Raw genomic sequence first — 13371 nt, 5'->3', positions numbered from 1 at the left:
AATGAGTGATGTTGAGCATCTTTTCATGTGTTTGTTAATTTTTTAAATCCTCTTCTCTACACCTTCCTTTTCTCTTTTCCCTCCCTTCTCCTCTTGATTTTCTCTCTCTTTTTTTATTCTCCTTTTTTTTCCTTCACTTTTTCTTCTTTCACCAAGTAAGTTAAATTGTTGAGCTCTCCATGCTATATTTCCCAGTTGGCCTTCTGCTCATTCTCAAATTTCCAGATTTAGCATTAGCTAACTCTACTTTCAACTGGTTGATATCACCTCTGGTTTCCCTTCTTCACCAAGTCAGTCTTCTGAACTCGTTTCTTTAGAACACTTTGGTTGTAACTGTATGTGTGGAAGTATGTGTGTATATGTCCAGTATTTCTGTAATTGCCTACTTTATCTCCCACTAGAACAGAGGCACAGGTCACCTTCAACAAGAAATCAACACAAACCACCCAACAAACATTTCCCTCCAAGGGCAAAAATGAAAAGGAGTAAGTAATATAACCTTAAAAACCTGGGAAAAGGAGACCTCAATTGCAGCAAGTTAGGAAGAAGAAGAAAAAAAAAAAGATGATGAAAAGAAAGAGAAATACAACACAAATAAAAGAACAAGGTGGAAACTCACAAGACCAAATAAACAAAGAGAAATTAAGTAATCCCCCTGAAAGAGAATTCAGAATAATGATAGTAAAGTTGCTCCAAAAACTTGAAAATATAATGGCGAAAATGTAAGAAGCATTTAACACAGTTAATACAATCACCAAGGACATAGAAGAAATGAAGAATAAGCAAACAGAGATGAATAACACAATTACTGAAATTAAAAATACATTAGAAGGAACCATCAGCAGAATAACTAAAGCAGAGAAATGGATAAGTGAGCTGGAGAATAGAATGGTGAAAATAACTGCTGAAGAGCAGATAAAGAGAAGGGAATGAAAAGAACTGAGGAAAGCCTCAGAAACCTTTGGGGCAATATTAAATGTATCAATATTAGAATTATAGGGGTCCAAGAGGAAGAAGAAAAATAAAAAAGCATTGAAAAATTTTTGAAGAAATTATAGTTGAGAACTTCCCCAACATGGGAAAGGAAATAGTCAATCAAGTCCAAGTAGCACATAGAGTCCCCTACAGGTTAAATCCAAGGAGAAACACATCAGGACACACACATCAAGCTAACAGAGATTAAGCACAAAGAAAGAATATTAAAAGCAGAAAGGGAAAAGCAACAAGTAACACACAAGGGAAAACCCATACAAATAACAGCAAAAATCTTTCAGCAGAAACTCTACAGGTCAGAAGGGAATGGCAGGATATATTTAAAGTACTGAAAGAGAAAAACCTATAACCACAATTATACTGGGCAAAAATCTCATTCAAAATTGATGGAGAAATCAAAAGCTTTATGGACAAGCAGAAATTAAGAGAAATCAGCACCACCAAACCAGCCTTGTGACAAATATTAAAGGGACTAACACAGCCAGTAAACACAAGAGAAAGGAACGACCTACAAGAACAAACAAACAAACAAAAACCCAAACAAATCGAAAAAATGAAAATAGGAACATATATATCAATAATTACCTTAAATGTAAATGGATTAAATGCACCAACCAAAAGATGCAGATTGACTGAATGGATACAAAAACAGAACACATATATATGCTGCCTACAGGAGACACACTTCAGACCTAGAGACACATACAGACTGAAAGTAAAAGGATGGAAAAAGATATTCCATATGAATGGAAACCAAAAGAAAGCTGGAGTGGCAATCCTTATTTCAAACAAAAAAGACTTTAAAGAATATCATAAGTGACAAAGAAGGCCATGACATAGTGATCAAGGGATCAGTGCAAGAAGACGATACAACAATTGTAAATGTCTATGTACCCAACATAGGAACACCTCAATACATAAGGCAAACACTAACAGGCATAAGAGGAGAAATCAACAGCAACACAATAATAGTAAGGGGCTTAAACACCCCACTGTCATCAATGGACAGATCATCAAAACTGAGAATCAATAAGGAAACACAATCCTTAAATGGAACATTAGACCAAATGGACCTAATTGATGTCTTCAGGACTTTCCATCCAAATGCAGAAGAATACACTTTCTTCTCAAGTGCACATGGAACATTCTCCAGTATAGACCACATCTTGGGCCACAAATCAAGTCTCAGTAAATTTAAGAAAATTGAAATTGTATCAAGTAATTTCTCTGACCACAACACCATAAGACTAGATAGCAGCTACAGGAAAAAAACAGCAACAAAACACAAACTCATGGAGATTAAACCTCTAAATAACAAAGATGTTACTGAAAAAATAAAAAAGAAATCAAAAGATTTCTAGAAACAAATGACTATGAAAACAAAATGATCCAAAACCTATGGGACTCAGCAAAAGTAGTTCTAAGAGGGAGGCTTATAGTGATATGATAATACCTCAAGGAGCAAGAAAAGCATTGAATAGACAGCTTAACTAGACATCTAAAGCAGCTGGAAAAAGAACAAAACTCCCAAAGTCAGAAGAATGAAGGAGATCATAAAAATCAGAGCAGATATAAATGGAAAAGAAAAAAGGAAACAATAGCAAAGATTAATAAAACTAAAAGTTGGTTCTTTGAGAAGATTAACAAAATTGACAAACCACTAGCCAGACTTATCAAGAAAAAAAGGGAGAACAATCAAATCAATAAGATTAGAAATGAAAGAGGTTACAACAAACACACAAAAATACAAAGGATCAGAAAACAATATTATGAGCAACTATATGCTAACAAAACAGACAACCTAGAGGAAATTGACAGATACTTAGAAAAGATCAGCCTCCCAAGGAACCAGGAGGAAATAGAAATAGAAATAGAAACCATGAACAACCCAATTACAAACACTGAAATTGAAACAGTGATTAAAAATCTCCCAAAAAACAAAATCCCAGGGCCTGATGGCTTCACAGGGAAATTCTATCAAACATTCAGAGAAGAGCTAATGCCTATTTTTCTGAAACTCTTCCAAAAAGTTACAGAGGAAGGAACACTTTCAAACTCGTTCTATGAGGCCACAATTACCCTGATACTAAAACCAGGAAAGGACAAGAAAAAAAGAAAATTATAGGCCGATATCATTATTGAACATAGATGTAAAATTCCTCAATAAAATTCTAGCAAACAGAATCCAACAAGGCATTAAAAAGTTCATACACCATGATTAAGTCAGGTTTATTCCAGGGATGCAGGGATTCCAGGGGTTCTTCAATATATGCAAATCAATCAATGTGATACACCATATCAACAAGTTGAAAGATGAAAACCATATGATCATCTCAGTAGATGCAGAAAAAGCCATTGACAAAATTCAGCACCTATTTATGATTAAAACTCTTCAAAAAATGGGCATAGAAAGAACCTACCTCAACATGGTAAAGGCCATCAGTAAACATAATTCTCAATGGTGAAAAACTAAAAGCTTTCCCTCTAAAGTCAGGAACAAAACAAGAGTGTCCACTCTCACCACTACTATTCAAAATAGTTTTAGAAATCCTAGCTAGAGCAATTAGAGAAGACAAAGAAATAAAACGAATCCAGATTGGAAAAGAAGAAGTAAAACTCTCACTGTTTGCAGATGACATATTATACTTAGAAAACCCAAAAGAGACTATCAGAAAGTTACTAGAGCTAATCAGACAATTCAGCAAAGTCGTGGGGTACAAGAGCAAAACACATAAATCACTTGCACTCCTATGTACTAACAATGAAAGATCATAAAGAAAAATTAAGGAATCAATATCATTCACCATTGCAAAACTAAAGAATAGAATATCTGGGAATAAATCTACTTAAAGAAACAAAAGACCTGTATATGGAAAACTATAAGACACTGATGAAAGAAATCAAAGACAACATAAACAGAGAGATATTGCATGTTCTTGGGTGGGAAGAATCAATATTGTGCAAATGACTATATTAACAAATGCAATCTACAGATTCAATGTGATTCCTATCAAATTACCAATGGCTTTTTTCACAGAACTAGAACAAAAATGTTCACAATTCATATGGAAACACAAAAGACCCTAAATAGCCAAAGCAGTCTTGAGAAAGTAGAATGGAGCTAGAGGAATCAGCCTTTCTGACTTCAGATTATACTACAAAGCTACAGTCATCAAGACAGTACGATACTGGCATGTAAACAGAAATATAGACCAATGGAACAAGATAGAGAACCCAGAAATAAACCCACATACCTATGGGTACTTTATTTTTGACAAAGGAGGCAAGAATGTACAATGGGGCAAAGCAGCCTCTTCAATAAGTGGTGCTGGGAAAACTGGACAGCTACATGCAAAAGAATGGAATTAGTTCACTACCTAATGCCATACACAAAGATAAATTCAAAATGGATTAAAGACCTAAATGTAAGATCAGAAACTATTGAACTCTTAGAGGAGAACATAGGCAGAACACTCGATGACATAAATCGAAGAAAGATCTATGACACACCTCCTAGAGTAATTGAAATAAAAACAGAAATAAACAAGTGGGATATAATTAACTTAAAAGCTTCCGCACAGTGAAGGAAACTACAAATAAGGTGAAAAGACAACCCTCAGAATGGGAGAAAATAATAGCAAGGGAAACAACTGATAAATAATTAATTTCCAAAATATATAAGCAGCTTATACAGTTCAAAATCAAAAAAGCAAACAACCCAATCAAAAACTGGGAAAGGGACCTGAAGAGACATTTCTCCAAAGAAGACATACATATGGCTAATAAGCACATGAAAAGATGCTCAAACTCACTCATTATCAGAGAAATGAAAATCAAAACTACAATGAGATACCACCTCACAGCAGTTAGAATGGCCATCATCAAAAAGTTTACAAACAATAAAAGCTGGAGGGGGTGTGGAGAAAAGGAAGCACTCTTGCACTGCTGGTGGGAATGTAAACTGATACAACCATTATGAAAGATGCTATGGAGACTCCTTAAAAAGCTAGGAATAAAACCACCATATGACCCAGCAATCCCACTCTTAGGCATATACCTTGAAGAAATCAAGACTGAAAAAGACACATGTAGCCCAATGTTCACTGAAGCTCTATTTACAATAGCTAGAACATGGAAGCAACCTAAATGTCCATCAACAGATAAATGGATAAAGAAGCTGTGGTACATACATATACAATGGAATACTACCCAGCCATAAAAAGAAACACATTGAATCTGTTCTAATGAGGTGGACGAAACTAGAGCCCATTATACAGAGTGAAGTAAGTCAGAAAGAGAAATATAAATATTGTATACTGACACATATATATGGAATCTGAAGAGATGGCTTTGATTAATTTATCTTCAGGGCAGCAATGGAGAACCAGACATAGAGAACAGACCTATGGATAAGGTGGGAGGGGAGGAGGAAGAAGGCTCGATGTATGGAGAGAGTAACATAGAAATTTACAATACCATGTGTGAAACAGATAGCCAATGGGAATTTGCTGTATGACTCAGGGAACTCAAACAGGGGCTCTGTGATAGGCTGAAGGGTGGGGTGGAGAGAGAGATGGAAGGGAGGTCTGGGAAGGAGGGGACATGGGTATATATATGGCTAATTCTTGTTGATGTATGACAGAAACCCACAAAATTCTGTAAAGCAATTACCCTTCAATTAAAAAATTGAAATAAAAGGATAAAGAAAAAAAATTAAAGGAAGATCAGAGCAAGGCTTCAGGCACAAACATTACATTATCTGCAAAGTTTTTGTTCACCATTATTTTCAATTCAAGAAAAAAAAAAAAAACCTGCCATTGCTGACTCACAACCCTATCATCCAATCTTCTCTTCATTTATAATGGTTATAATTTTCAAGAACCTCAGGAGTGAAATCAAATGTCAGTTACAAAGTTAGACAAAATTTGAAAGGTATTTCTCATGCAAACAATGTAGAAACTCTCACCAAGACCATTTTTAACAGCTACTTAATTGTGATCCAAATGTTTCTGTTACACTTCAATTTTAAGTTGGGTCTCTACTTAATCTCACATTCTTGATCAAAGTCATTTCTTCTCATCTCTGTATCCAAACCTTTAGGAGGCAGTTCATTCTTGTCTCCCCAAGGTCTTGGTCTGTTTCAGCCCTGTTAGACTCACTGTCCTCTTAATTCCTATAACACAGTAGCTCATATTGCATATAAAGTACACTCAGCTTTTAAAACTCTCCTTTTATTTCATGTTCTTAGTCTTCTGTCTCCAACTATTGAGGAGGAATTTTAATGAGAACAAAGTATCTCTGATCCTTCTCCCATCCTAAAGTTATTTAACAGAATTAAATAAGTGGCTGATTTGGGAGAATGGCATTGAAACATGTATACTATCATGCAAGAATCGAATCACCAGTCTATGTCTGATGCAGGATACAGCATGCTTGGGGCTGGTGCACAGGGATGACCCAGAGGGATGTTGTGGGGAGGGAGGTGGGAGGGGGGTTCATGTTTGGGATTGCATGTACACCCATGGTGGATTCATGTCAATGTATGGCAAAACCAATACAGTATTGTAAAGTAAAATAAAGTAAAAATAAAAATTAAAAAAAATAAATAAAAATAAATAAATAAGTGGCAGACAGCTGGCATGATGATGGTTTTAAAAAATTTGAAAGACATTTTTATGAGGAGCATCTGAAAAGTAACTATTGGTTGCAACAAACCTACTGCCTTTTACATGCTCTAAAATTCTAAGTGATTTTTTCATTCTTTCTCTAATTTTATAACTGTCAATTTTTCTGTTTACCTTTATCTTGCTTATGAAATTTCTGAAATTTATTCATATACATTTGTTTGATGAACAGCATTCAAAGCTAAATAGTGTGCTGAAATCTTGATTTATATACCTCAAATTAGATAACACACCAATAGAATATATTTACAATAAAGCAGATATAAGTAAGTGATACAAAAAAAAGAAAAAGACAAATACTATGTGATATTACTTACATGTGAAATCTAAAATATGACTAAATGAACTTATCTATAAAACAGAAATAGATACACATAGAGAACAGACTTCTGGTAGCCAGAGTGGGGTGGGGAGGGAAGGAGTGGGAGGTTGGAATTAACAGATGTAAGCTATTATATATAAAATGGATAAAAACAAGGCTCTACTCTATAGCACAGGGAACTATATTAAAAATCCTATGATTAAACCATAATGGAAAAGAATAAGAGAAAGAATATATATGTAAAACTGAATCATTTTGCTGCACAGCAGATATTAACACAACATTATGCATCAACTATACTTCAATATAACAGAAATCACTTAAGTTACCTTCTCCATTTTCCTATCAGGGAAAATATGGAAGCAGTGAGATGGAGCTCCTCCCAACCCTAGGTCCCTGAGTCAGGACAATAGAATAAAGCCTCTTAGCTGACTCAGGATGGATGGTTGGTATGAGCATATAGTAAGACTTTCATTCTTTTAAGCCACTTAAACTCAGGGACTCTTTATTTTAATTTTATGCTTTTTCTTTTTTATTGCAGCATAATCAACCCTACACTGATTGATATATTCATCTAGCAAGTGGAGTTTCCAGAGGCAGAATCCACATTTACTTACATATAGCCTAGTTCTTAGCCTATAACATAAAGCTACACACAAAAGTACATACTGACATGTTTGCCCAGCCACGTGTGGTCAAGGAAATATGGCCATAATTACAAGTGTTAGATGAGTGTTACTTATGTCTACTTAGTCAGTTGACCACTAGAAATCATGTATGACCTTGCCAACCTTGGTAGTCATATTTACGATTTAGATGTCATGGAGAAGCATAACCTAGTCTAAAACTATGACCACAGATGGAATTATTCTGTTGCTCCACTGTCTTGCATTAACCTCTTTATAATGCAACCAGAATCTCTTTCCCCACGTAAATCTACATATCTGCTGAGATGATCTATGTCTATCTGTTAAGATTTTGTTCAATTGTAAATAACAACCACTAGAAAATTAACAATGACCAAAACAAATAGCTGTCTTTTTTTTTTTAATGTATCACATATTTAGAGGTAGGTAGACACTCAAGGAGGTTTTTGAAGCCAAGGTCCTTTCTTGTCTTTAGTCCTTATCATGATCTTCTTTCTTATGCTGGATACACTGTGCCTGCAAAATGAATGCTGTAGCTGTAGTCATCACAGCCATACTTAGAGCACAAAAAAGGAAGGGAGATAGGGCAACAGTACGAGCAGAATTCACTTCAGTCTCTTTGGCCAGGACTATGACTCATGCCCCCTCTCAGGGCAGGCGACGCTGAGAAATTGCAAACCAGGATTTTCATGACTGGCTAAGACTGATCCATCACTTGAAAGTGAGCATATTCTCTCCCAGAACAAAATCAGAGTTTCTGCTACCAAGGAAGAAAGAATGAGTATATAGTTGTCATACCATCTACTCACATTTATTCCAAGTCATGAGATGGAAGATGATACCACCTCAGTGTACCTGATAAATGTTTGGTCCAACTCACTCCAATTATCGATATAAGAGCATGGGAACAGAATGCTCTTTGGTATGATGAAAATTGTTTACTGGGCCCTTTTCTAGATGCTCATTCATTATTATTTTTGTTTTTGTTTTTGTTTAATGAATTAAGGCTCTTGAGTCATGTCAGAACAAAGATTGAGAGTACTTGACTGCCCAGCATTGTTAGAAAACTATAGGAATATGTTTAGTGAGAGAGGTGGCTTTTAAATTGCAGTTCTTGCACAGGGATGGTAGCAAGCATAGGCTTTGGATTCAATTAGACCTGGATTTGACTCCAGAATCCACTATTTGGCAGCTGTTTGATCACACACATAGATCATTTTACCTCTGTGAGTTTCACCTTTCTGTGTGATAATAAACTTTAGAGGATTTTCAAGCAAAGAAAGTTATAATAGGTTATTAATATGCTGTCAGCATTACTTATAGGTTATTCACAAAATAAAGGGACTGGGGTCAACTTAGAAAGGGATTTGGTAGAAGTGAAGCAATGAAAAGATTGCATTTTAGAGTAGTTAAACATTGACCCCCATGCTCCAGAAAGAGTTATATTTTTCCTCACTACTTCAACTGTACTCTATTAGGAAAAAAAAACAACTCTCCTTTGGGATTAAAAAACATCTGAAAATCTGTCCTTTTTTTTTTTTTTTTTTCAGTTTCTCTGAGTCTAGCTATTGGTTTCTGATTCTTTGAATTATTCCTTATGTCACAGTATTGTATAATTTATACAGAATACTCTCTCCTGTCTTGTATTATTTAATTCTCCAAAGTGTTTGGAGAAAGGATTTTATATGAAAGCAGTGACACAAAAAATAAAGCAGCATCATACCAGTGTCTTGCATCTTTAATAAAGTTGCTTTCAAACAGCATTTCAGTAAATGAAATGTACCCAGGAATGACAAATTTTCATATATCAAAGGTATGCTATGACCTGCTCTGGGACATAAAGCCTAATGCCATAATAGAGCCTGGAGGTTTGTGTTTGATTTGATTTGGCTTTCTTTCTTTTCTTCTAAAGGAATAATACCTACTTTCCAAAATAATAATCATAAGAGTAAAAAACCCATCTCATCCAAAGACAGGGAAACGTACCATTAAGATTGAAGGCATTCAGTGGCAATGTTAGAATGTAAGCTTTGGGGAGGAGGAAAGCACACATACAACAAAGAGAAGAAAGGGGGCTTTGTCAATTTGAATAATTTATAACACATCTCCAGGAACGTTGTAAACTGCATTCTGAGAGAAATTGTCCAACATGAAACAAAGAACAAGAGAATTCCTGAAACACTTAGCTTAGTGTGAGTGAGATTTATGATTAGGGCTACCTGTATGTAGACAGAGTGGCCTCAAATGCCCCAGAAGCAAATGGAAGCCCCCTTATTGGTGAGAGGAAACAGATAAACCAAACCAAAAAATCAAAAACCTGACAAATTTGACTTTGTGATCATGTGACACCGTTGCTGCAAATGACCGTTTCCTCATCATTTCAGAGTTAACTGCTTATTATAATGGAAAAGACTGGCTGTTCAAGGCCACACAAAATGCAATATTTGCCTTAAAGAGAAGAAATTCCTTTTTCTAGGAAACAAGAAACAGTGTCAGATTTATTTTGGGGGGCTCCAAAATCACTGCAGATGGTGACTGCAGCCATGAAATTAAAAGATACTCCTTGGAAGGAAAGTTATGACCAACCTAGATAGCATATTGAAAAGCAGACAGAGACATTACTTTGCCAACAAAGGTCTGTCTAGTCAAGGCTATGGTTTTTCCACTGGTCATGTATGGATGTGAGAGTTGGACTGTGAAGAAAGTTGAGAGCTGAAGAATTGATGCCTTTGAACTGCGGTGTTGGAGAAGACTCTTGAGAGCCCCTTGGACTGCAAGGAGATACAACCAGTCCATTCTGAAGGAGATCAGCCCTGGGTTTTCTTTGGAAGGAATGATGCTAAAGCTGAAACTCCAGTACTTTGGCCACCTCATGCGAAGAGTTGACTCACTGGAAAAGACTCTGATGCTGGGGGCGGATTGTGGGCAGAAGGAAAAGGGGACAACAGAGGATGAGATGGCTGGATGGCATCACCAACTAGATGGACGTGAGTCTGAGTGAACTCCGGGAGTTGGTAATGGACAGGGAGGCCTGGCGTGCTGTGATTCATGGGGTCGCAAAGAGTCAGACACGACTGAGCGACTGAACTGAACTGAACTGAAGCAACTCCCTGGAAAAAAGCAAAGGGCACTGAACAGATAGCTTTTCTCCCATATAGTGCCTGGTGGAGATCCAAAGTATGCAAGGCAATATGATGCTGTTCCATTTCAGTCTCTTGCTTTCAGAGTTTGGAGACACATTAATCTCCAAGCCCAAGAGTATTCTGGTGAAGACAGAAAGTGAAAGTGAAGTGAAGTCGCTGTCTTGTCCGATTCTTTGCGACCCCATGGACTGTAGCCTACCAGGCTCCTCTGTCCACAGGATTCTCCAGGCAAGAGTACTGGAGTGGGTTGCCATTTCCTTCTCCAGGAGATCTTCCCAACCCAGGGATCGAACCCGGGTCTCCCGCATTGCGGGCAGATGCTTTACCATCTGAGCCAGAAGAGACTGTCAGTTAGTTTATAGGACAAAGATCCTATGTTGGCCAGAGACAGATGATGTAAGTGGTAATAGAATTTAGAAAGGGACCCAAGAAATTTTATCTGTTTAATATACGTGAACGTGAACGTGAAGTCGCTCAGTTATGTCCGACTCTTTGCGAGTCCCCATGGACTGTAGCCTACCAGGCTCCTCTGTCCATGGGATTTACCAGGCAATAGTACTGGAGTGGATTGCCATTTCCTTCTCCAAGGATCTTCCCAACCCAGGGATCGAACCCGGGTCTCCCTCATCGTAGACAGACACTTTACCATCTGAGCCACCGATGAGGAATAATCTCATTTAAAGTGCTTCCCTGATGCGTCAGATGGTAAAGAATCTACGTTTAATGAAAGGGATATGGGTTCGATCCCTGAGTCAGGAAGATCCACTGGAGAAGGGAATGGCTACCCACTGTAGTATTTTTACTTGGAGGAGCCCGTGGATAGAGGAGCCTGGCAGGGCTATAATGCATGGGGTCACAAAGAGTCAGACACAATTGAGAAGTGGGAAGGGAAGACAGACTGCTTTTCCATTACCATTTTGTTTTGGTTCTTTCGTTTACTCTGGCTCCTGACTTTGTAAATACAATGACTTTAGTCTTGCCAAGTAAACTTGGAAGTTTGAGAAAAAGTGTGACTGCTTCCCTACCATTTAAAGTTAGGAGAGAGGGAATTCCCTGGCCGTCCAGTGGTTAAGATGCCATATTTCCATTGAGGGCAGCACAGGTTTGATTCCTAGCCTGGGAACTAAGATCTCACATGGCTCAACCAGGAAAGAAAAAACAAACAAAAATTTAAAAATAAATAAATAAAACTAGGAGAGAAATGGCACATTTAAAAAAGAAAGTACTATAATCTTTGCAATACCTGCTATGTGCCAGGCATTCTACCAGGTACCATCACATATGCTATTCTCTATAATTTTAAGGGTATGTTATAAAATAGGATAATTTTAAAAATAGTAAAGAAGCCTTTGTGAAAGAAATCAGTTTGCTCATGATATCCTAATTAATAGTTAGTCAGCAGGATTTGAAACCAAATATTCCTGTTGCTGTTCAGTAGCTCAGACATGTCTGATTCTTTGTGACCCCATGGACTGCAGCATGCCAGGTTCCTCGGTCCTCCACTATCTCCTGGAGTTTGATCAAATTCATGTCCATTGAGCTGGTGATGCTATCTAACTATCTCATCCTTTGCCATCCCCTTCTTTTGCCTTTAGTCCTTCCTAGCATCAGGGTCTTTTCCAATCAGTCAGCTCTTTGCATCAGGTAGCCAAAGTATTGGAGCTTCAGTTTCAGCATCAGTCCTTTCAGTGAATATTCAGGGTTGATTTCCTTGAGGATTAACTGGTTTGATCTCCTCGCAGTCCAAGGGACTCTCAAGAGTCTCCTCCAGCACCATAATTTAAAGGCATCAATTCTTCAGCGCTCAGCCTTCTTTATAGTCCAACTCTCACATATCTACATGACTACTGGAAAAACCATAGCTTTGACTATATGGACCTTTGTCAGAAAGTGATATCTCTGCTTTTTAATGTTATTTTCAAGACTGGAGGAAAGCATTGATAAAATCAGTAAGGTAATGATAAATGTCCTTTCCTCTGTCAAAATGGATAGAAATTTTCCAAGTCTATTTCCTTTCCGCCACCCTTCCTTTCTTCAACAAATGTTTTATGAGTACTCACAAAGGCTGAGACTAGAGCAGTGGATGAAATGAAGCAGCATCTTAAGGTGCTTACATTCCAATAGGTGGGGCAAAAAAACTAAGAAAGAAATGAACAAATTTTGGGGAGCAATGAGCACAACAGAGAAGTTTAAGATCATAGATTGGGACAGAGAGTAAGGAGCTAAGGCTCTGTTTGTGGTAGCTTTGGCAGTACCCTTTAGGGGGTCTTTCTCATAGCATACAATTTAAGCAAAGATCTGAATGAAATGAGTGAACAAACAAGTACAAATGCCTTGAGGCAGGACCACATTTGGACTATTTAAGAAAAACAAAGATCTGAGTCAAAATAACTGGAAAGTAGTGAGGGAGAGAGCAAGAAATGAAGTCAGAAAGACAGACCAGGAATAAATCAGAATTCTACAGGCCATGGTAGCACTTCAGCTTTTATTCTGAATAAGAGGCAAAGGTTTGGAGGATTTTGAGCAGAGCAGTGATACGATCTAATTCAAGAGGTGAATGAAGCTGGCTAGACATGCTCAAT

Source organism: Ovis canadensis, chromosome 22 (genome assembly GCF_042477335.2).
Source record: "Ovis canadensis isolate MfBH-ARS-UI-01 breed Bighorn chromosome 22, ARS-UI_OviCan_v2, whole genome shotgun sequence".
NCBI classification, from domain to species: Eukaryota; Metazoa; Chordata; class Mammalia; order Artiodactyla; family Bovidae; genus Ovis; species Ovis canadensis.
This window is presented reverse-complemented; position numbering follows the sequence as displayed.